A 13,591-nucleotide genomic window follows, 5' to 3' on the forward strand; every position below is an offset into this window, starting at 1 on the left:
GTTCCAAATCCATTTCAACACCACTGGAATGTACATGCACTGAGTTCACTAAACATTAAGAACCTGCCCTCAGAACAGCCTCAGTTCATTGGGGCATGGACTCTACAAGGTGTTGAAAGCATTGTCAAGTTTGCTGGATGGCCTTTGGTTGGTGGACCATTCTTAATACACACAGGAAACTGTTGAAAGTGAAATCCATCAGCGTTGCAGTTCTTGACACAAACCAGTGTGCCTGGCACCTGCTACCAAAACCCGTTCAAAGGCACGTCGATCTTTTGTCTTGCTTATTCTCTCTCTGAATGACACACACACACACACACACACACAATCAATTTCTCAACTGTCTCGAGGCTTAAAAATCCTTCTTTAACCTGTATCCTCCCCTTCATCTACACTGATTTGAAGTGGATCTAACTATTGACATCAATAAGGGAACTTAGCTTTCACCTGGTCAGTCTGTCATGGAAAGAGCAGGTGCTCTTAATGTTTTGTACACATTATGAAGCTATAAATCTTGAAATGTGCACTTTTCCCAGCCTTATCATTGTGCTGCCTAAACAAACATCAACAGACAGACACACCACAACCACAACCCCATGAGGGAATGTGGAGTGCACTGTGATCTAACCACTTTGTTCAGCACTGGCTGTTCTTTTTAATTATACCAGAGAGGACAGACTGAAAAAGGGCGAGTCTGGATTTAACTCATGTTTTCTAAAATGGCTGACGGCAAGCACAGCCATAGCATTAAAATGACCAATACACGATGTGAAAGTGATATTGTCCTATTACATCATCCTTCTGGTTTCTGTCCCCTAATCTTTTGAATGGGCTTGATGATTATATCAAATTCAGGAAAAATCTGTAATTTAATAAAAAACATATTTGTGTCTGGATGAATTTACATCTGCCAGATGCCTTTTATGAAGTTTTGCCACCGAAGTCTATTGCGCAACGTTTTTGCACATTGAATACAATTCAAAAAGCATACAAAAGTTCAAAAACGACAAGGCTATTAACTCAAAAAACGATGTGTCTCTTTCATGCCGTATTCAAAAAGAAGCCAAAAGACTAGTCAGTCAGTTGACGTCAATATTCCATAATTGAAATCATCATGACAACGATAAGCTGAAGGCCATGGGAGAAGGAGAAAGAACGACATCCGTCTCAGCCACTCTCCCTCCTTCTCCACTCTGACCTTCTCATCGTGGATACCAAACAGAGGTCAAAGTGACAGATGCTCATGTGAGCCCTTTATAGATAGAAATATACCCAATGACCGTCCGTCAGGGCCGAGACATCACACGCCTCTTCTAAGTATCCACCCCAAATAAGGAAATAAGGGCCTCCCTTCCCCCCGGTGACCGCTGTCTGGCGACCGCAGCATTCCAAATGTCGTGACCCTGTCTAGCACATTCCTTGTGTGGGGGGGTGGTGGTCCTTCTCGGTGGTGGTTGATGTTGTTGTGGTCTTCACAGGGCCTCATTACCATGAACCAGGCCTCCAGTTTAACCTCTGAACTCTCATCGTGTGTGTGGATGTAAAACATTGGTTTAGGTTAGCTAGGGTTAGGGTTGTGTATGGATGTAAAACATGGGTTTAGGTCAGGTTTAGGGTTAGGGTTGTGTATGGATGTAAAACATGGGTTTAGGTCAGGTTTAAGGTTAGGGTTGTGTATGGATGTAAAACATGGGTTTAGGTCAGGTTTAGGGTTAGGGTTGTGTATGGATGTAAAACATGGGTTTAGGTCAGGTTTAGGATTAGGGTTGTGTATGGATGTAAAACATGGGTTTAGGTCAGGGTTAGGGTTGTGTATGGATGTAAAACATGGGTTTAGGTCAGGTTCAGGGTTAGGGTTGTGTATGGATGTAAAACATGGGTTTAGGTCAGGTTCAGGGTTAGGGTTGTGTGTGGATGTAAAACATGGGTTTAGGTCAGGTTTAAGGTTAGGGTTGTGTATGGATGTAAAACATGGGTTTAGGTCAGGTTTAGGGTTAGGGTTGTGTATGGATGTAAAACATGGGTTTAGGTCAGGGTTAGGGTTGTGTATGGATGTAAAACATGGGTTTAGGTCAGGTTTAGGATTAGGGTTGTGTATGGATGTAAAACATGGGTTTAGGTCAGGTTTAAGGTTAGGGTTGTGTATGGATGTAAAACATGGGTTTAGGTCAGGTTCAGGGTTAGGGTTGTGTATGGATGTAAAACATGGGTTTAGGTCAGGTTCAGGGTTAGGGTTGTGTATGGATGTAAAACATGGGTTTAGGTTAGGTTCAGGGTTAGGGTTGTGTATGGATGTAAAACATGGGTTTAGGTCAGGTTTAGGGTTAGGGTTGTGTATGGATGTAAAACATGGGTTTAGGTCAGGGTTAGGGTTGTGTATGGTTGTAAAACATGGGTTTAGGTCAGGGTTAAGGTTGTTTATGGATGTAAAACATGGGTTTAGGTCAGGTTTAGGGTTGTTTATGGATGTAAACATGGGTTTAGGTCAGGTTTAGGGTTAGGGTTGTGTATGGATGTAAAACATGGGTTTAGGTCAGGTTTAGGGTTGTGTATGGATGTAAAACATGGGTTTAGGTCAGGGTTAGGGTTGTGTATGGATGTAAAACATGGGTTTAGGTCAGGTTTAGGATTAGGGTTGTGTATGGATGTAAAACATGGGTTTAGGTCAGGTTTAAGGTTAGGGTTGTGTATGGATGTAAAACATGGGTTTAGGTCAGGTTCAGGGTTAGGGTTGTGTATGGATGTAAAACATGGGTTTAGGTCAGGTTCAGGGTTAGGGTTGTGTATGGATGTAAAACATGGGTTTAGGTTAGGTTCAGGGTTAGGGTTGTGTATGGATGTAAAACATGGGTTTAGGTCAGGTTTAGGGTTAGGGTTGTGTATGGATGTAAAACATGGGTTTAGGTCAGGGTTAGGGTTGTGTATGGATGTAAAACATGGGTTTAGGTCAGGGTTAAGGTTGTTTATGGATGTAAAACATGGGTTTAGGTCAGGTTTAGGGTTGTTTATGGATGTAAACATGGGTTTAGGTCAGGTTTAGGGTTAGGGTTGTGTATGGATGTAAAACATGGGTTTAGGTCAGGTTTAGGGTTGTGTATGGATGTAAAACATGGGTTTAGGTCAGGGTTAGGGTTGCAGATGAGTGTGAAGAACATTTTGCATGCTGTTTGATTTTGAAGTTGTAAAAATGTAATTCTTTTTGGAGTGTTGAATGGAGGGAGGCAGTATGTGTGCAGTTTGTGAGGGTGAGTGTGTGGGTTTACGCAACCCTGACGCAATGTACTTCCCTCTTTACTGTAAACACTTGCCTCACACTCACCCTAGGCATATTGGCGCCCACTTAAAACAGACTTTGACCTCTTGTGTCTTCTCCCCCCTCTAACCTCTCTCTGTCCTCATCTAACATTTCTCCTATCCCTCTCTCTATCCCTCTCTAACCTTTCCCCTATCCCTCTCTCTATCCCTCTCTAACATTTCTCCTATCCCTCTCTCTATCCCTCTCTAACCTTTCTCCCATCCCTCTCTCTATCCCTCTCTAACCTTTCCCCATCCCTCTCTCTATCCCTCTCTAACATTTCTCCTATCCCTCTCTCTATCCCTCTCTAACATTTCTCCTATCCCTCTCTCTATCCCTCTCTAACCTTTCTCCTATCCCTCTCTATCCCTCTCTAACCTTTCCCCTATCCCTCTCTAACCTTTCCCCATCCCTCTCTCTATCCCTCTCTAACCTTCCCCTATCCCTCTCTCTATCCCTCTCTAACCTTTCCCCATCCCTCTCTCTATCCCTCTCTAACCTTCCCCTATCCCTCTCTCTATCCCTCTCTAACCTTTCCCCTATCCCTCTCTAACCTTTCCCCATCCCTCTCTCTATCCCTCTCGAACCTTCCCCATCCCTCTCTCTATCCCTCTCTAAACTTTCCCCTATCCCTCTCTAACCTTTCCCCATCCCTCTCTCTATCCCTCTCGAACCTTCCCCATCCCTCTCTCTATCCCTCTCTAAACCTTCCCCATCCCTCTCTCTATCCCTCTCTAACCTTTCCCCTATCCCTCTCTAACCCTCTCTAACCTTTCTCCTATCCCGCTCTCTGTCCCCCTCTAACCTTTCCCCTATCCCTCTCTCTATCCCTCTCTAACCTTTCCCCTATCCCTCTCTAACCTTTCCCCTATCCCCCTCCAACCTTTCTCCTATCCCTCTCTCTGTCCCTCCCCAACCTTTCCCCTATCCCTCTCTCTATCCCCCTCTAACCCAGCCCGCTCTCTGTCCCCCTCTAACCTTTCCCATCCCTCTCTCTATCCCTCTCTAACCTTTCCCCTATTCCTCTCTCTATCCCTCTCTAACCTTTCCCCTATTCCTCTCTCTATCCCTCTCTAACCTTTCCCCTATCCCTCTCTCTATCCCTCTCTAACCTTTCCCCTATCCCTCTCTCTATCCCCCTCTAACCCAGCCCTCTCTCTGTCCCCCTCTAACCTTTCCCCTATCCCTCTCTCTATCCCCCTCCAACCTTTCTCCTATCCCTCTCTCTGTCCCTCCCCAACCTTTCCCCTATCCCTCTCTCTATCCCCCTCTAACCCAGCCCGCTCTCTGTCCCCCTCCAACCTTTCCCCTATCCCCACTCCCCTTCTCCCTTCATCTTTCTATTTAAACTAGGTGTGTGGGCTTATGAACAGTCTGAGTAGTAGGCAGGTATTCAAGCTTGTTTGGGTAAGAATTGGAAAAAAGGAAAAATGGCACTGGAAGATAATTGATAGCATAATATTCTGTGTGTGGTTTGTATTTGTGTTGTGCTTTTGTATTGTGTATTTCTGTGAGGTTTGAACGTGTGTGTGTGTGTGTGTTAGAGTTTGTGGGTCATATGTAGCCCACTTTATTCTATGGAGAGTGTAACCTTACATGACTTCCTGTGGGTCGGTGTGAAGCTGCCCTACTGACACTGAGCCACTGACTGACTGACTACCTGGGCCTTTGTAGGAGTAGTTCTGTTCCGTCTGATTGTGTGCGAGTCTGTGTGTGTTTATGTAGCCTACGTTAAACCTCCCAGTGTGTCATTTTACAGATCAGTATCAGGCTGCCCCACTGACTGACTTTGTGTGTGTGTGTGTGTGTGTGTGTGTGAGTGTGTGTGTGGTCGTGAGTGTGTGTGTGTGGTCGTGAGTGTGTGTGTGGTCGTGAGTGTGTGTGTGGTCGTGAGTGTGTATGTGGTCGTGAGTGTGTATGTGTGCATCAGTAACAAAAAATAGGTGGGTAAACGCTCATGGCCGTTTGCGGCATTTCATGGTGAATAAAGCCACCGTCCTTATGTTTTCATAGCAATTCTCCACGATAGTTGGGTAAATGGTGCCGCTCAATACAAAAGGTGTGTAAGCGGCATATACGTCCTTTTACCCTCCACTACACAACTGGTGTGTGTAATCTGTGTATGTAACCTCCTTTATCCATCCCACTGTGTAACTTTACCTTACTACCTGTATGTGGATCAGTGTCAGGCTGCCCCACTGACATAATGACTAACTGGCCTCCTTCTCGCTCTACGTGAACATGCCTGCTCTAACCCAGTTAGGCTGCTTCCATTACAGGGAGAGAGAGAGAGTGTGTGTCCATCACACACACGCGCCTGCCTCTATTTCCGTCCATAGAGAGAGTCCGACAGCTGTGCTCCAGAGTTATTCCAGCCAGTTGGACCCTAACACACTGATCAGGTCTGTGCCCCAAATGGCACCCTATTCCCAATATAGTGCACTTCTGTTTTACCAGGGCCAATGTCAAAAGTATACCAAACATTAGGAACACTTTTCTAACATTGAGTTGCACCCCTTTTTGCCCTCAGAACAGCCTCAATTCGTCAGGGCATGGACTCTACAAGGTGTCGAAAGCGTTCCACAGGGATGCTGGCCCATGTTGACTCCAATGCTTCCCACAGTTGTGTCAAGTTGTCTGGATGTCCTTTGGCTGGTGGATCATCCTTGATACACACAGGAAACTGTTGAGTGTGAAAAACCCAGCAGCGTTGCAGTTTTTTAAACCAACCGGTGTGTCTGGCATCTACTACCATACACTGTTCAAAAGCACTTAAATCTCATCTTGCCCATTCACCCTCTGAATGGCACACATACACAACCCATGTCTCAATTGTCTCAAGGCTTAAAAGTCCTTCTTTAACCTGTCTCCTCCCCTTCATCTACACTGATTGAAGTGGATTTAACAAGTGACATCAATAAGGGATCATAGCCTAAACCTGGTCAGTCTACAGTGCATTCGTAAAGTATTCAGACCAATTGAATTTCTCTACATTTTGTTACGTTACCGGCCTTATTCTAAAATCTATTACATATTTTTTTCCCCTCATCAATCTATACACATCATAATGACGAAGGAAAAACAGGTTTTTAGAAATGTTTGCACATTTATTACAAGTAAAAAAGTTTTCAGACCCTTTACTTATTTTGTTGAAGCAGCTTTGGCAGCGATTACAGCCTCAAGTCTTCTTGGGTATGATGCTACAAGCAAGGCTGTAACGTAACAAAATGTGGAAAAGGGGAAGGATTCTGATACTTACTGAATGCACTGTATGTCATGGAAAGAGCAGGTGTCCTTAATGTTTTGTATACTCGGTGTATAGGGAATAGAGTGCTATTTGGGACGCTGACCTTTATTTAAAGTAGACCTGTATTTATTATGTCTCTAATTTATTTAACCATGACTGAAAACTCAGGACCAGTCTTAATCAGAGATCAGTCTATGTGCGTGTGTGTATGTGTGTGTGTTTCTGTCTGTGTGTCTGTCCATGCGTGTCTGTAGGCCTGTGTGTGTGAGTGGGTGGTGTGTTTACGTGTGTGTCCCCCTTTCATGTACATCTGTGTATGCCTGGGTGCATGTGTGGCTGGATACATGTGGCTGCTGATGGTGTGTGTGTGTGTGTGTGTGTGTGTGTGTGTGTGTGTGTGTGTGTGTGTGTGTGTGTGTGTGTGTGTGTGTGTGTGTGTGTGTGTGTGTGTGTGTGTGTGTGTGTGTGTGTGTGTGTGTGTGTGTGTGTGTGCTTGTTTAGTTGCATGATGTAGATATGAGGCGAGCAAAACGCCTGTTGTAAACGCCTGTTCTGTCCCGTAACAGCGGGTGGTTGGGGGCTGTGGATGTGTCTTTTCATGATGTGTGTGTGTGTAACAGCCAGATGGAGTAGAAGGCTGAGACTAATCTAAACAGCTAATCTGGTTAGAGACCCACCATGGTGTCCATCACTGACTCTCAACACGCTGGTTACTACTTCAACACATAACACATAAGCTACTGCTGGCTATTAAGTTGACTTGTACTGTGCATACAAATATAGTCCATCACTGACTGTGTACAGGCTGGCTACTACTTAACCATGGAATATACTGTGTACTGCTGGCTAATAGGTTGAGACTTATACTGTACTGTACATACAAATGTACTGTAGGCCTACTTAGGCTTATAGAGAATTCAGCGAACATCATGGATTCCATCACTGACTGTCAACACGCTGGCTGGTTACTACCAGGGCCGGATTACTGAAAAGCCAAGCAGGGTTTTTTGTTGATGGTGGGGGCCACCCAGATAGCATATGAACACGTCATAAGCAATGGCAAAATGTATAGATTTGCAGGAAATTGGCTGTAAAACAGCACCATTTTCTCTCAGCCTCATGGAAGAATGTGTAGAATAGCATTATACAACCGCAAATTTCTCACTCTGTCACGTCCTGGCCAGTATAAAGGTTAATTAGTATTGTAGTTTGGTCAGGACGTGGCAGAGGGTATTCGTTTTATGTGGTTCGGGGTGGTGTGTTTTGTTGAAGGGGCATTTGGTTTAAGTATTCCGGGGTTTTTGGGCACTGTTTGGTTTTCAGGTATTCTATGTTTAGTCTAGTATGTCTGTTTCTATGTTTGGTTAATTGGGGTTGGGACTCTCAGTTGAAGGCAGGTGTTGTCTATCTGCCTTTGATTGAGAGTCCCATATATTAGGGTGTGTTTGTGTTTGTTATTTGTGGGTGATTGTTCTGTGTTGAGCCTTATGCTTTGCCAGACTGTTTGTTGTTGTTGTTCGTTCGTTCTAGTGTTTTGTTATTTTGGTATTCATTTTGAAAATAAATAAACGTCAAAATGAGCCTGCACTTACCTGCTGCGTTTTGGTCCTCCTTCACCGACGACGACCGTGACACACTCTGCCCAATGGCAAAATGTGTTGAAATGCAGGATGTTTTGGGAGTTGGAGGGCCCTCTGGAGGTAGGTGCCCCGGGGCCCCAAATGCGTTAGTCCGGCCCTGGTTACTACAAGTACTTCAACACATAAGACATAAGCTTCTGCTGGCTAATAGGCTGACTTATACTGAAGGCCTACATGTACTTAGGCTTTTGGAGATAACATTGCATAACCTCATGGAGTCCATCACTGTCAACAGGCTGATACTACTTAGACACATGACTATTAGCACCCACTTACACTTACCGGGCTTACTGTAGGTTACTGTTGACTAATAGATGGAGTCAAATTATTTTTAATATTTTTTTTATTTCACCTTTATTTAACCAGGTAGGCTAGTTGAGAACAAGTTCTCATTTACAACTACGACCTGGCCAAGATAAAGCAAAGCAGTTCGACACATACAACAACAAAGTTACACATGGAATAAACAAACATACAGTCAATAATACAGTAGAAAAAGGTAAATATACAGTGTGTGCAAATGAGGTAAGATAAGGGAGTTAAGGCAATAAAATAGGCCATAGTGGTGAGGTAATTACGATATAGCAATTAAACACTGGAGTGGTAGATGTGCAGAAGATGAATGTGCAAGTAGAGATACTGGGGTGCAAAGGAGCAAAATAAATAAATAAATACAGTATGGGGATGAGGTAGCTGGATGGGCTATTTACAGATGGGCTATGTACAGGTGCAATGATCTGTGAGCTGCTCTGACAGCTGGTGCTTGAAGTTAGTGAGGGAGATGTGTAAGCGATTATTGGCCGCTTACACATATTTTGCAGATGTTATCACCAGTGCAGCGAAATGCTTATGTTTCTAGCTCCAACAGTGAAGTAAAACCAAACAATAAAATACCCACAAATTAAAAAAATCGAAATGAAGAAATATCAGAATGAGCAATATCAGAGTCCAGAATATATCATGATGTGTATATCCTGAAGGACAGTATATGTATAGAAAATGTGTGTACAGCATTAGATATATAGGATGAGCCTTTACTAGAATGCAGTATAAAAATCAGTGGGTAAACCTTACTAAAGTGACCAGTGTTTAACGACTGCAGTTCCTTCAGAAAGTATTCACACCGTTTGACTTTTTCCACATTTTGTTGTGTTACAAAGTGGGATTAAAATGGATTTCATTTACATTTTTTCGTCAACGATTTACACAAAATACTCTGTCAAAGTTGAAGTAAAATTCTAACATTTGTAAAATAAAAGATGAAAAATAAAACACTGATATACTGTATCTTGGTTAGACAAGTATTCAACCCCCTGAGTCAATACATGTTAGAATCACCTTTGGCAGCGATTACAGCTTTGAGTCTTTCTGGTTAAGTCTCTAAGAGCTTTCCACACCTGGATTGTGCAACATTTGCCCATTTGATTATTTTCAAAATTCTTCAAGCTCTGTCAAAGTGGTTGTTGATCATTGCTAGACAACCAATTTCAGGTCTTGCCATAGATTTTCATTGCAGATTTAAGTCAAAACTGTAACTCGGCCACAGGAACATTCACTGTCTTCTTGGTAAGCAACTCCAGTCAAGATTTGGTCTTGTGTTTTAGGCTATTGTCCTGCTGTAAGGTGAATTCTTCTCCCAGTGTCTGGTGGAAAGCAGACTGATTTTGCCTGTGCTGACCTCCATTCTGTAAAAAAATGTATCCAGAAAAACTCCTCAGACCTTAACGATTACAAGCATACTCATAACATGATGCAGCCTTGAAACTACACTACATCACCAAAATTAGGTGGACGCCTCGTCAAATTAGTGGATTCGGCTATTTCAGCCACACCCGTTGCTGACAGGTGTATAAAATCAAGCACACAGCCATGTGATCTCCAAAGACAAACATTGACAGTAGAATGGCCTTACTGAAGAGCTCAGTGAATTTCAATGTGGCACCGCCATAGGATGCCACCTTTTCCAACAAGTCAGTTCGTCACATTTCTGCCCTGCTCGAGCTGCCCCAATCAACTGTAAGTGCTGTTAATGTGAAGTGGAAACGTCTAGGAGCAACAAGGAGGGGGCTGAGCACACACCCTTGTGGGGCCCCCGTGTTGAGGATCAGCGTAGCGGAGGTGTTGTTGCCTACCTTCACCACCTCGAAGTCCAGGTCCCAGTTGCATAGGGCGGGGTTCAGACCCAGGGCCCTGAGCTTAGTGATGAGCTTGAAGGGGACTATGGTGTTGAACGCTGAGCTGTAGTCATTGAACAGCATTCGTACATACTGTAGGTATTCCTCTTGTCCAGATTGGATAGGGCAGTGCGATGGCGTCATCCTTGGATCTGTTTGGGCGGTATGCAAATTGTAGTGGGTCTAGGGTGTCGGGTAATATGGAGGTGATATGATCCTTAACTAGCCTCTCAAAGCACTTCATGATGACCGAAGTGAGTACTACGGGACGATAGTCATTTAGTTCAGCTACCTTTGCTTTTTAGGATACAGGAACAATGGTGGACAACTGATTGGGATAGGGAGAGATTGAATATGTCCGTAACACTCCAGCAAGCTGGTCTGCACATACTCTGAGGATGCGGCTTGGGATGCCATCTGGGCCGGTGGCGTTGTGAGGGTTAACACGCTTAAATTTCATAAGTTACAGTACGTTCCTGTCTTCACACTAGCATGCCACTTAAAATGCATGCAGCGGCATGCCCAATACATTGCTTCATTCAAATGAATATGCTAGTGTAGATATTGCAATGGGGTCATACTGTTACTGTACATACAAATATACTGTATATAGGCCAATGGAAATGCAATACATTACAGACCTAAATATATATGAATATCTACACATTACAATTGTATAATACATAACTACAGCAGATATGTGGGTTACTATTGACAATATACAGCAGATTGAGTCATGTAGGCATATACACTGACTGTACAAAACATTAAGAACATGACAGACTGTGCAGGTGAATCCAGGGGAAAGATATGATCCCTTATTGAGGTCACTTGTTAAATCCACTTCAATCAGTATAGATGAAGGGGAGGAAACCTGTTGAGCTGACAGCCCTATTGCACTGTTGTGCTATGGTCTTAGTCAGCCTAGCAAGAGGGCAATATTTTATGAATGAATTAGTGTCCCCCCTGGCTTTCAACTGGAATTGTTTGTCTAAGAAAAAAACACTTTTCAACCCATATGATCTAGTACAAAGTAAAAGTATCGAAAAACATTGTGAATGAATAAGCCTTTTCATAATTTATAATATATCCACATATAGTTCTAATCTGTTTTAGAAACAGCTACCCAAAATATTTCACCTTTCCAAACATATGACATTAGTGATAGTCAAAATCTATCAAATTTGTGAAAGTCTAAATCAACATTTGGGCCATTTAAACAGCATGCTTTCCTCCTATAGACAACGGGATAAGGGCTATGTAAAGGGCTCGATTTTGTCGTTTTTCCACCAACATAAAACAGTTGTTTGACTTCCACACAAAATTACTTATTTTAAGTTTATGGAAGTTCGTAGGTGGCATTGTTTCTCGTAGAGCTATGAAAGTTATGTATTTAGATCCACCTGCTCGAGGAAAAATTCTGTGATTGCTTTGCCATGTCTGAGCAGTCAAGCTGGATACATTTTTATCTAAGGACCGCCCCTTTGAAGTAACATTGCAGTGAAGTGATAGAAATGGATGTAATGATGTAGCTGGCCACCAGAGGGAGGCAAATACAGGTTTATTAGATAGAGGACGTTTACATGGTCCTTGGAAGGTATGGATGGCTGTCACGTTCATTGGAATGATCGGACCAAGGCACAGCGTGAGTAGCGTTCCACATAATTTATTAGAAGGTGAAACTTAGAAAAAAATACAAAACAATAAAGAATAAACGAACCGTGACGACAATGCAACTACACATAAACAATATCCCATAACCCACAGGTGGAAAAACATGCTACTTAAGTATGATCCCCAATTAGAGACAACGATTACCAGCTGCCTCTAATTGGGAATCATACACAATCACCAACATTGAAAAACAAACCTAGAACCCCACATAGAAATAATAAACTAGACTAACCCCCCAGTCACGCCCTGACCTACTCTACCATAGAAAATAAAAGCTTTCTATGGTCAGGACGTGACAGTACCCCCCCCCCCCCCAAAGGTGCGGACTCCGACCGCAAAACCTGAAACAAAAAGGGAAGGTTAGGGGGGGTGTCTAGTATCGGTGGCGGCTCTGGTGCAGGACGAAGAACCCTCTCATGCTGCGGATCCGCCAGCATCGGAGGCGGCTCTGGTGCGGGCCAAAGAACCCGCTCATCCTGCGGATCCAGCCCTGGACCCAGACTGGACGCTGTGCCTAGACTGGGCACCAACGCAGAAGAAGACTCTGGCCTTGGAGCTGGAGGTTCCGGACCGTGGACCGGCTCAGGAGGTTCCGGACCGTGGACCGTCTCAGGAGGTCCCGGACCGTAAAACGTCGCCGTAAGCTCTGGACCGGGAACTGTCGCTGGAAGCTCTGGACCGGGAACTGTCGCCGGACGCTCTGGACCGGGAACTGTCGCTGGAAGCTCTGGACTGTGAATGCGCACTGGAGGCCTGGTGCATGGAGCCGGGATAGGTGGCACCAGACTGGTGACACGCACTTCAGGGCGAGTGCGGGGAGTAGGCACAGGATGTACCTGACTGGGGACACGCACTTCAGGGCGAATGCAGGGAGCAGGCACAGGACGTACCTGACTGGGACACGCACTTCAGGGAGAGTGCGAGGAGCAGGCACAGGACGTACCGGACTGGGAAGGCGTACTTGAGGGAGACTGCGAGGAGCAGGCACAGGATGTACTGGGCTGTGGAGGCGCACTGGAGACCTGGTGCGTAGAACTGGTGCAGGATATTCTGGCCTGTGGAGGCGCACTGGAGGTCTGGAGCGTAGAGCTGGCACAACGCGTCCTGGACAGATGACCACCTTCGCACGACAAGTGCGGGGATCTGGTACAGGACGCACTGGGCTGTGAAGGCGCCCTGGGGACACAGTGCGTAGAGCCGGCGCAGGATATCCTGGACCGAGGAGGCGCACTGGAGACCAGGCACGCTGAGCTGGCACCACCCGTCCTGGACAGATGCCCACTTTCACACGGCAAGTGCGAGGAGCTGGCACAGAACGCACCGGGCTGTGGATGCGCACTGGAGACACCGTACGTATCACCGCAAAACATGGTGCCTGACCGGTCACATGCTCCCTACGGTGAGTACGGGGAGTTGGCACAGGACGTACTGGGTTGTGAAGGCGTACTGGAGACCTGGTGCGTATAGCCGGCATCAATTGTACCGGAACTTTAACACACTTCTCAGGACGAATACGAGGATCTGACTCAGGTGGCCTCGGACGGCTAACATGCTCCTCAGG

This window comes from Salmo salar, chromosome 02 (genome assembly GCF_965601325.2).
Source record: "Salmo salar chromosome 02, fSalSal1, whole genome shotgun sequence".
Classification (NCBI taxonomy): domain Eukaryota; kingdom Metazoa; phylum Chordata; class Actinopteri; order Salmoniformes; family Salmonidae; genus Salmo; species Salmo salar.